Genomic DNA, 11,383 nt, shown 5'->3' with positions numbered 1-11,383 from the left:
TTTTAGTTAATGTTTGAAACAGTCATTAGACTATTACCATACATATATTCTTATGGTTAATTGTCAAAACCATTGAATTAAGTATACAAAGGAGATTATGACAGCGGCACTGGTCCAATATTGAAAATGTTAATATTGCTTTCAAGTAAAAAGTCATACATTTTGTCTTCCACGTCGCTTTATAAATTAGGTAAGCGGCACCAGAAATATCTGAACACACAGTTGGAGGAAATGAAGTGCAAAGAGCTTACTAATTTCTTGTTGGCTGTTCTCTTTGCACTTATCCTAATATCTTCTGCTGCAAGAACTCATCGCCAGCCTACCACCCATACCCAAAGTCACGAGGCCAAAGGTACATGGCATCATATGCCATAGGATCTTATTAATTAGTGACCACAATATTTAACACTTGTATAATTTCTTGTGTTGGGTCTTCGCAGGCGATGCGGATGTTAAAACCGAAAAGCTAGGATACTCTACTACTAGTACCAGTGGTGGCTGCTGGAAATGCTGGCCACATGCTGGCCGTCATAGGTAGAGGAATAACAAAAGGGGGACTCCATACGCTTACAACGTACTGAATATGATATGCAATAATCTGCTTAATTTATCATGGTTGTACTCCATGCGCCTATGCATATTTAGAGAAAATTAATAATAAGGTTTGAATTTAGCAGGTGTTTGATTTGGACATTTGGTGATTGATATGTTTAATGTATTTGTGGTTTGCAAACTACTACTATATCTCTTGCATTTGATCTAGAAACCTCATAAAGTTTCACTCTTAGGATATGTCTTCGTTCGGGATTTTATAAAGAACACGATTTAGATCTCATCAGCTGATGTACATTAATTAATGATGATCTTCGATCAGTTGCTAACCGTGTCTTTGATTGTTAAAGTTTGGGCAGTGGTGAGAAATTAATCTAAATTTCTATTTGTAGCAATTCATGTTCTTTGGAGAGTCATGTTAATCCTGCTTAAACTTTTCCAATTTAACTGAATTTATTTATGCATTTGCTAAGATATACAGGTACACATGCGTTAAACATATTCACATGCAATCATACATGTACATATATGTGAAATTTAAAATTGTTGGTTATTCAGAAAATAATATATTTTTCTACTTGGTTAGTTGGTTACATTGACTACAGAGTGACAAAGATATTAACGACGAACTATTGCATTTCATCCTCTTGTAAACCATCACTGGCAATGGATCAGCTTGGATATTTGCGACACAATTAGGGTTTTTTTTTTGAAAGGCCAATATTATTAAAACGAAAAGAGAAACCACTTACAAGAGGCAAGCAACCCAAACAATATAAAAGAAAATAAATAAGATCAACAAAGCATACAATTGCTTATAGCGGAAAATTAACAAAATTAAACATGCTCCATTTTTCTCATCTAGACACTTTCTTTTGCTTCTTTGTTTCACCTATAAGAAGGAGGTTTGACTTAATGTCATTCACTAATTTTGTCATCACTCCAACTTTACCAACCTCCTTCTTTTTGTCTCTTCTATAAACTGTAAGTTCCCTTTCCAACTCTGCAATTCTCTCAGATTCACTCGAGGCTAATACACTAATCTGGTGGCCCCCTGTTTCCTTCTTAATTCGTTCTGCAGCTGCTTCTGACTTAGAATCTTCACACATAAACTCTAGAAAATCCCATTCATCCTCCTTGGGTTGGTTCAACAATTGCCTATTACACGATGCCTTCAAATATTTCCTATCCTCGTATGTCAACCCGTCAACAAAACATTTTACCAACTCCCACAAATCTATTTGATGGTGCGGGCACTTTCTAATCATTTCCTTAAAACGAGTAAATGTCTCATGAAATAACTCACCCGGTAACTGTGAAAAGTGACGAATCTCAATCCGGGCATCGTGTGTCTTCGACTGTGAATAATACTCGTTAAGGAAAACTTGTTACATCTCACCCCAGTTCTCAATACTGTGTATCGGTAATGAGTTGAACCAGTGTTTTGCTTTGTCTTTTAGGGAAAGCTAGAACAACCGTAACCGAATTCCGTCCTGATCGAACGTATCGTCACCGATAGACCCGCAAATGGCTGAAAAATCTGATAAGTGTGAATACGGGTCTTCAGACGCCATCCCGTGAAAATGAGGATGTAGGATGGTTGGGATTTAAATGTCTGTTGTCCTGGTACATGAACCTGTGGGACGATCGGTAATACGCCATCTGATATAGCCGATCTGAACCGACAGTTCAATCCCTGAACCGGGGCCCCATGATTTCTTCGTCGGCCCCGTGGGTCCTCAAAACCAGCTCTGTTAATCTGAATTACCAGCCTTCTTTCTTCCAGAAACCTTCCAATACCATCTCTGTCCCTATTCCTGTTTCTCCACCTCTCACCCCTCACCCTAACCGGTTCTTCTACCTCCTCATTCTGAATAACCTCCTCGGCGTTTCTCGGTTCAAACCCATCATTCTGTCTAACCCCCAGTCATCCTCATTACTACCATTACACCCTTGATCTGTTTCATTCCAATCCCCCTCTTCTTCATCTTAGCTATGAATACTGACATGATCTTCGTCTAGGTAAATTGGCTGTCTGCGGCTAGGGGTATTATGTGGGGTTGATGGCCCAGGTCTGTCAAGGTTTCATTTTATGGATTGTCGGGCTGAATTGTGTGGTTGTTGATTGGTATTAATAGGTGGTAGTTGGTCATGATTGGGTGGATTTTGGTTGTTGGGTGGATTTTGATTCGGTTGAAAGGCATTGTTATCGGGTGGTGGGTTTTGGTTCTGATTCTGACCTTCCATATTTGACTCTCTGATCTGAGCTCTATTCTGCAGGGCTACACTTTCGATTTCTGGCTCGTAAATCAGTGGTGAGTTTCTTCCTGAATAGCGGGTGTGCATAAACCTGTTACCTGCACAAACAACGCATCCCGCGTAAAATGGGAAAATAAAACTAAAAATAAAAATAACAACTACATTAAACTAAGAAATCAATTAATCACGAAAACACTAAGCGCACTAACTCCCCGGTAACGACGCCATCTTGATGCTAGACTGTCTCTATTTAGTCAAAAACAATACTAATCAGTGTCCTAATCACCTTAAACTAGTCAGGGTAAGTAGGGTGTCAAACCACGAGGAGTATGTGGTCAGTGCAATGTGAAACCAATTCCTAACATTATGAAGTAAACTGTCAAAAGTGCTGATCACACTAGCAATTAATTTGGTTTAATATTAAAAAAGTAACTTAAGTAAAGAGTTAATCAATAAGCAAAGTAAATCACACCCAGGAATCCAAATAAGCAATTAACAGTAGTCTCATGCAATCTAACACATTAATTATCCTAAGTTAACTAAAGATTGTTTAACGAGCTAAACCGTAGGCATCAACAATCGCTAACACACGGCACTAGTTATCAAACGGTCCCTGCCAGTGTATGCTTCCTTGTAAATAACTAGTCAAGACAACCCTACGAGCAATTATTATAGCAACCGACAAACTAATCATTCTGAACGACAAAAACCTAAACTGACTGAATGCACGAATATACTAAACATCAATACTCATATATTAACAAAAGATAATAACAATTACTTGTTCTAGTACACGAGTAAACTACTAAAAAATTACAAACTTTACATCCCGGGTATGACTCGAAAAGATTAGCAATGATTCGTCATCTCTCGATCTTTAATCTCGATGTTATGGAGCATATAAATGATCAATGGATGATTGGAATTGATGGGAGAACTCTTTTCTGCTCTGAAAATGGCTTGGAAACTGCTTAATGATGATTAAGGTCGTCAAAACGTATTATAATTAAAAGCCCTAGTCTTTCCCGTCAGTGGGACCCATCGCGATATCCCTCCTGGTCCATCGCGATACGCGATGTACCAAGAGTCAATAGGTTTTAATTATTTTAATGGCATCGCGATACGCGGTGCCCTGTCTTCACACCCCATCGCGATACGCGATGGGTGGCTTCACCAGCTGAACCATTTTTCCATCTCGTTTTGTGTGCTGAACATCCCGGGTCTTTATCCCATGCTCGTACAGGTTCAAATTAATCACTTTAAGCACCTGTGACCTGAAATACAATAAACACGTATGAAGCACCAAAGTTCCTAAGATAAACGATTAAAACAACTAAATTAACAAACCAAACTATATTCAAATAAACCGAACATCGGTTTACAACAGGACTCTAACTCTTGATTTCTAGGAATGGACAACCTAGTAAAATAGCAAGAAACCATCCGACAAAATTAACTTTGGTACTACAAAGTTTATCTAGTCTCACATTTCCATATTAGCCCATGTAGTATATCTTAGCATCTAGGGCGTTAAAGCCAATTTGGCAGAGGTTAACGAGTTGGTCACCACTCCCTACACGGTTAAAGGGGCATTAAAGGCAAGATGGGTTAAAGTATTAATGTGCTTTAGAATCATGTACAGTCACATGCAATAATTTAATAATTGTTTTTAAATTAAGTTGAGGTGGGTTAAGCGGGATGTAAACTCTATGAATTTTCGAGCATTTCAATTCTAGTTATCTTTTAATCATATGATCAGTTTTAATAAAATTCACGTATTAATTCATCATCTATGTTATTATGGAATCATATATTATTTATTTATAGCCAGTAACATTATTATTATTATATATAGTTTTACATGATTTTATGTTCATTTCATCATATATATTGGGAATGACTAGATTAATATTTTATAACATCTAATATTTGTCATTATTAATTTTATCCTAAAATATTTTAATTTATATCTTTTAATTCAAATCAAAATGAACCTTATAGATTATTCTATTCTTGTTCTCCAAGTTTTCCATATCCAAATTTTAAAAATTTAAAACCCAGTCAAATTCTATATTTAATTAATAATAATCTCTTCTCTAAACAACAATATAAATAGAACCCCTAGTACCTCAAAATTCACTCCAAATCTACAAATTCTAAAGCCCCAAGGCTGTAAAGTTGTGATCCTTATCCTCTCAAAGATTCACATGTCATTTCTTTTTAGTAAGCTTGGGTTTTTGTTTAATGCTTTTATTCATGGGATGGAAACATGCAAACTTAAACTTATTTATTTTATGTTATATTCTTGCTATTTGATTCAAGTTTTATTCATGATATTCATTGTGTATGATTATTACAAGTGTATACTTAATCGCATGTGCAACCATTAACTTGCAAAGCTCGTGGCCCGACCCGCCCACTCAGTCCTCGGGTCGAGCCCCGAGGCCTGTATGTTCAGAATCCGATGATTATTAAACATTAAACATATTAGTCTAATCATGGGATTAGACGAATCGCTAATCGTGTCGAGAGGTTTGGTTGTAATCACAAAAGTGTACAAGTAACTTAACACATATAGAACATTTCTATTGCTTTATTCAAAACCTATGTTTTCACTAACTATTTTTAGTCGGCACTCTCGCATTTTTTTTCAGATATTGAAAATTAGTTTGTTGAAAATTACTTGGTGCATGACATAGGACGTTGGACCTAGTTTAAATAATGAATAAAACAATATTTATATCATGTAATGTTTTATTTGTTTTTTTATTTGAACAATATGTGCTTGTTATTTTTCAAACCTATTAATGAATTATGATACTTTAGTCGCTCATGAGCTATGAGCAATCACCGTCTCAGCCTGCCATATTCCGTCATTGGTTGGGGTGAGACACATGGTTAAACTATTTCCTTTAAACGAGATGGAGTAAAAAGAGATAAAGTGGGTGATGTGACACCTACATGGAGTTAAGAAGCATGAATATATATCTTATGACCTAACACTGCTTCCAACGTGTGTTATCACTTGTCTACATCAATCTGTAACGTTTTAAAATCGTACTTCGTTTTTAAGTAGTTATTAAGATATTAAAAGGTTCATAAAATTTCCAAACCATGGAAACCTAGGTTTTCAAACATCGTGGGATGGAGATCAGGGAAGAAATGGGTACGAACCGAATGAATCATTGTTTATTTTTTTAATTCTTTTTATTTGTAATTTAATAATACATCATTTCTTTAATTAAATTTTGTATAAAGACCAATTTGCCTTTTTATGCAACACGCATGATAAAATTTTACCAAAAAATTTCATGGGGTTGGGGCAAAAGGACACCACATGTATAAAAACTAAATCATAAAAGACAATCATTGTGAATACCTTATTTAAAGGGCAAACCTGAAATTTGATCGACTATAAAACAGAAACAAATTGACAAATATATTACAATTAACTAGACGGGTGCTCGCGCTATGCAGCGGGAAACACGGACTTTGGTAATCACATTACAAGTTTATATGTATTCATTGTTCGATTTAAAACCGTGAAACCATTCAAATTGGTCATTGTTTTGATTTTCGATTGATTTTTTTCTTTAACTTTTGGCCAGCCGATTTCAAATTTCAACGGGGTGGTTTCGGTTTTCGACTACAAAAAACGTTACTAACGGTTTGGCTCACGGTTTAATTTAAAAACCATCAAAACCAGACCGCAAACACCCATACATATAATGTAGTTTTTTTTAACTGAAAAAATTATAGCAATATGATACTCAAATTAAAGATAATAAAATACTCGTTTTTATAGTACAATGTTTTATAAAAAATATTAACGTATAAAAAGTTATGACCTTTCAAATTTCGTGGGGAAGTTGGATTAAAATAGAAAATAAAAAGATTATATAGGGTAAAGATTAAGGGTCATAGTTGTAATTATTGTTTATATTTACAAAAGATGATTAAAGTTAAGGGGTCAAAATTTTGTAACTATATTTAATTATTTGAAATTGAAACGTGTGTTATTATTCAAAAACTATATTGCCCTTAAAACATGTGTTGGGTTGCAACTTATTCATTAAATTTTGTATTTTACTTAAAATCATACGTATTAATTTGTTCATCTCTCCCTCATTTTATATATATATATATATATAGACCGGTCCTTTATTTAAATTTTTTCTCCTTATTTTCAGTTTCATTCTTTTATCGAATATAATTGAAGCATTTAATCTAATTAACCGTCCTTAAGTAACTTCAATATAGTCCCCTATTAAGTATCCTTAGTTGTTTGTTAGTACATGCATTAGCAGTTGTGAAAGAAACAAACAATAACATGATAAAGTCAATAATTGTCACCATATTTCTTCTGGCTCTATCGGCAGGTAACATATGCATTCCCAACCCATCCCCTAAAATTATGTAAGAAGGGTTTGTAAATTATAGGGTGGAGTTGTGAGTGATTGTGAGTGTAAATTATAGGATGGAGAAAGAAAAGGTAGTGATTTTTTTGTAAATTTGGGAAAAATGTAGTGATTGTTTTGTAAATTATAGGGTGAAGAGAAAAAACTGTAATGAAAAAGGTATAAAAAATATTATTTAATTAAACAGGAGAGAGAAATATGGTGTCTTTTAGTATAATTATATGATATATATGGATATAGGGATAGGAAACTGGATGAGAATGCTCTAAAAAGCTGATTTCTTCTATTATTTTGTAGAGTCCACATTCAAATTACCACTATTATTACCAAGGAATATTAAAAAAATCATTGGAATTGGTTACAAATGATAGAAATATATGTTCTTTGCTGTTTCCACTCCTAGATTTAGTATTCATCATTTCAAGAATTATGTAATATTAATCAGACTATGCATGTACTATTCAAAACTAGCAGGCATAGAGTTGGTTATGACTGAAGACGTTTGTGAAAAAAATTACGAAATGCCGGCATGTATAGACCAGTTATGTATTGGTTTATGTCAATCGCTTTATGGAGAACGTCGATCCGCTGGTGAATGCAAAGGTGCAGACTTTTGTCATTGTTATTTTGTATGTCCGCCAATGAATGAGAATATTGATCAACTTGATGAAGTCTCTCCCCAACCATCCGACCATGAATCGCCATATCTTTCTCCTGTTAAGAACCACAAGCTGTAAAGTTAATCTTCATAAATTATATGTTACTACCTATGATCCCTACAAAAGGTTATTATTAACTTATACACGACTACTACCCGTTCTTTAAATCATAATAACTTTCAGCTTTTATCACAAATTAATTAAGAAAAATGAAACCATCTCATTCAAGTCATGAATAAATATTTATTTATGTTTTTATTGCACTTAAAAAAAATAATCTCGTTTAATATTTTTTTCTTCAACTTTTTTAACTCTTTAACAGAAAATATGATTATTTGATTTCAATGCTATCATGATCAATGGAGTATTGTAAATAAATTCATTTAATTGTACATTAATAGTGATTAAAGCAACCCGAAGAAACACTAACCGGACCCCGGGCAGATTACTGGTAACCTGGGGGTTGGATAGCTGTTTCCCACGAGGGGTTAGACCCTTGGAAGATGGTTCTTCTGATAACCTGCAAAACAGACACCGTGAGCTCGTCACTGAGAAGGGGGGGGGGGTTCCTCCTTGTGACCACCCTCCAGCGTGAGAATCAGACTAGATTGCTCTTTAAATATAAAAGTATACTAAGAGATTGCTAGAGCAGATATCAGGTATATTATGATGATAATATGATAATGTAATGTTGAGATGATCATACCATTTGGGGTATTTATAGCCGAAGGTAGGTTTCCAAGGAGGTATGGCCGGCTGCAACAGTGTTCCTGTTCATCAACAGTAGCCTACGCACGTGCCCTGCTGGTAGTTGGTGGGTAGGCAGCGGCTGATAGTGACCAGGCCTGCTGTATACTGTTCCCTTTCCACCAACTGCCGGCTACGCACGTGGTATGACAGTAGTTGGTGAGTAGGCAGCGGCTAATAGTGATACAGTACAGGAGCATGCTGCTCGCCATGCTGTATCAGTGAGCTGTCGTATCTCTGATCAGATCTTTCGCCCATACCTCGTCAGGTACAGTAAAAGGTCCTTCAGTATACAGACTGGCTTATTTGGGCGGGAGTATTCCCCCTCCCGCCTCTGTGCGGGATTGCTCCCGGCTTTGCTCATTCCTTCAGGTGACACTGAATGATCGAGAGCTAAGTACCTAGTGCGTGTAGCCATGCTGCGCGGGTGGCCTTCCCTCATGGCTTGTATCCGAGGCTGCGGGAACAGGCGGAGTCCTTCACCATGGGAGGCATTTCCTGCGGGAACAGCTTGCGTACTGCGCGTAAGGACGTCACGTCTCTGAGCATGGTTGGTCCTGCGGATCCAGTTGGTTTTTGCGCAGACGTCCCTGTTTAAGGTGAGTCTTGCGGGACCAAATGGGCTCTACTGGGACCTACCTCTTCAAGTCCCCCCAGTCCAATGTTCTTCTCATGCGTGTTTAATAAAGTGAGGTGAACTTTTGGACTTTGAGCAAAGGGTTTTGAAAAGGGTTTTGTAAGGTTTTCCATGGGGATTCTTTCCGCGGAAGTCCTTGTCACTTGCAGAAATGCCCGAGTTTCCTGCTTGGTCTTTGGGTATGATGCGGGTAGGTCTGTAACCTCCTCGCAAGTCAGGAGCATTGAGTCCCATTTGTATGGATTTTCCATGAGGTTTTGGTAGTTTTGAACATAGTGATCAATTATGTTAAGACCACCAATTCCATCCTGGAGCTTCAAACAACGTAGTTCTCGACGTTCCCGCTATGCGGGGATGTTATTTCCGTTTCCGCTAGCATTGCCCAGAAGATCCTTCTTGGTTTCAATTCCCAGCGGAGTGCTAGGTATGTGAAGGGTTTTGCCTTGACACTGTACCTGCGCTCGTCTTACGGTTACTTTACTTCCAAGGTATTCCTGGCGTCAATTCCCTGCGGGTGCTAGGTATGTGGAGGGTTTTGCCTTTACACTGTACCCGCACCCGTCTTGTAGTTACTTGGTTGCCGAGGAATACTTGGCTTCAATTCCCTGCGGGTGCTAGGTATGTGAAGGGTTTTGCCTTAACACTGTACCCGCGGCCGTCTTACGGTTACTTGTTTGCCAAGGTTTATTTGGCTTCAATTCCCTGCGGGTGCTAGGTATGTGAAGGGTTTTGCCTTTACACTGTACCCGCATCCGTCTTACGGTTACTTGTTTGCCAAGGTTTATTTGGCTTCAATTCCCTGCGGGTGCTAGGTATGTGAAGGGTTTTGCCTTTACACTGTACCCGCATCCGTCTTACGGTTACTTGTTTGCCAAGGTTTATTTGGCTTCAATTCCCTGCGGGTGCTAGGTATGTGAAGGGTTTTGCCTTTACACTGTACCCGCATCCGTCTTACGGTTACTTGTTTGCCAAGGGGTAAGGGGTATTTTCCCGCTTACCTTTTAATATTTTCAAATTTTTTGAATTTTGAAATTCGAAGAGTGGTGAAAAGATAACAGTCCAAACCTATGAAACGTCGTGCGACGGTTTCTTCTGACTGTGTCAGGACGTGCAGGAAGTTATGGTGACGTGACAGAACATGGTCATTCCAGACGCTTTTCCTGGCGCGTGGGCACGATTTTTCGGGCGCGTGGCCGCGAAATTACTGGCACACGTCCTGTCAACAGCTGTTGCCTAGCCTGCTTTTTGCCACGTGTCATAGTTTCATTGCACCTTCGATTTCTCTCTCCTCCGCATTAAATTCACCGCATTAATTGCGATTAGTATATAAAGGGGGAGAGGCCTCTTTGTAATCCACACTTTCACCTCTCTTCTTCTTCTTCTTAGTGATTTCCGGCAAATACTCCCCTTTTCAGGCAAGCATTTTCCCGAAATCACTTCTTTCTGCAAAAATGTCTTCTCATGATGCTGAAGCTGTAGCCGACGATAGGAGTACTGCTGGCGAGTGCCAGTGTGCTCTACCTGTCGATCAGTACCAGTACATCGTCAGGAAGTTCATGCTCGAGTCTCTTGAGCCTGAGTTTCCTGAATCCCACCAGACTGTGTACGATGCCCCCAGTGGCAAGATCGGGGTATATGCTGCATTCTTTGTTTATGGGAACCTTAGGTTCCCATTGACAAAGTTTGTGTACCGTGTCCTGGAGAGGCACGGGGTGCACCTGACCGAGGTGCATCCGATGGCGATTGCCAAGGTCCGGCACTTCGAGTGGGTGTGTCGGATTCTGGGTATTGAGCCCTACGTGGACCGCCTGATGACCTTTTATACTTGGAGGTGCGTCCAGGGGTGGTACACCCTGACAACCCGTATTAAGGGTTTGAAGATCTGCGTGACCGAGCGCAGTCTCCGATCGTGGAAGCGGGAGTTCTTCTACATCTCTGCCCGCGCCATCCCCATTGCTATGAAGTTCAAGAAGGGTCAAGCGCTTCCGAGCCTTCACGCTTCCAGCTACCAGGAGGCGGAATGGTTCGCGAAGATATCCCGGGTCCAATCTCCGGTTTACCGGTTTGCGGAGTCCGGGATGGTGCTGCTGGGGATGAGCCGGGTATGGAAG

At 38.5% G+C, this 11,383-nt stretch overlaps 1 long non-coding RNA gene across 1 annotated transcript; it reads left to right on the top strand.

Annotated features, from left to right (window-relative positions):
* Positions 1–236: 236 nt before the first annotated feature.
* Positions 237–673, top strand: LOC143604574 (uncharacterized). Its single transcript, XR_013148326.1, has 2 exons — positions 237–352; positions 441–673. It is a non-coding gene; the product is annotated as an uncharacterized LOC143604574 (long non-coding RNA).
* Positions 674–11,383: the final 10,710 nt, after the last annotated feature.

The sequence above is a fragment of the Bidens hawaiensis genome, unplaced genomic scaffold (assembly GCF_021521415.1).
Source record: "Bidens hawaiensis isolate Kalapana, Puna unplaced genomic scaffold, B.hawaiensis_p1.1 tig00065856_1, whole genome shotgun sequence".
Taxonomy (NCBI): domain Eukaryota; kingdom Viridiplantae; phylum Streptophyta; class Magnoliopsida; order Asterales; family Asteraceae; genus Bidens; species Bidens hawaiensis.
This window is presented reverse-complemented; position numbering and strand designations above follow the sequence as displayed.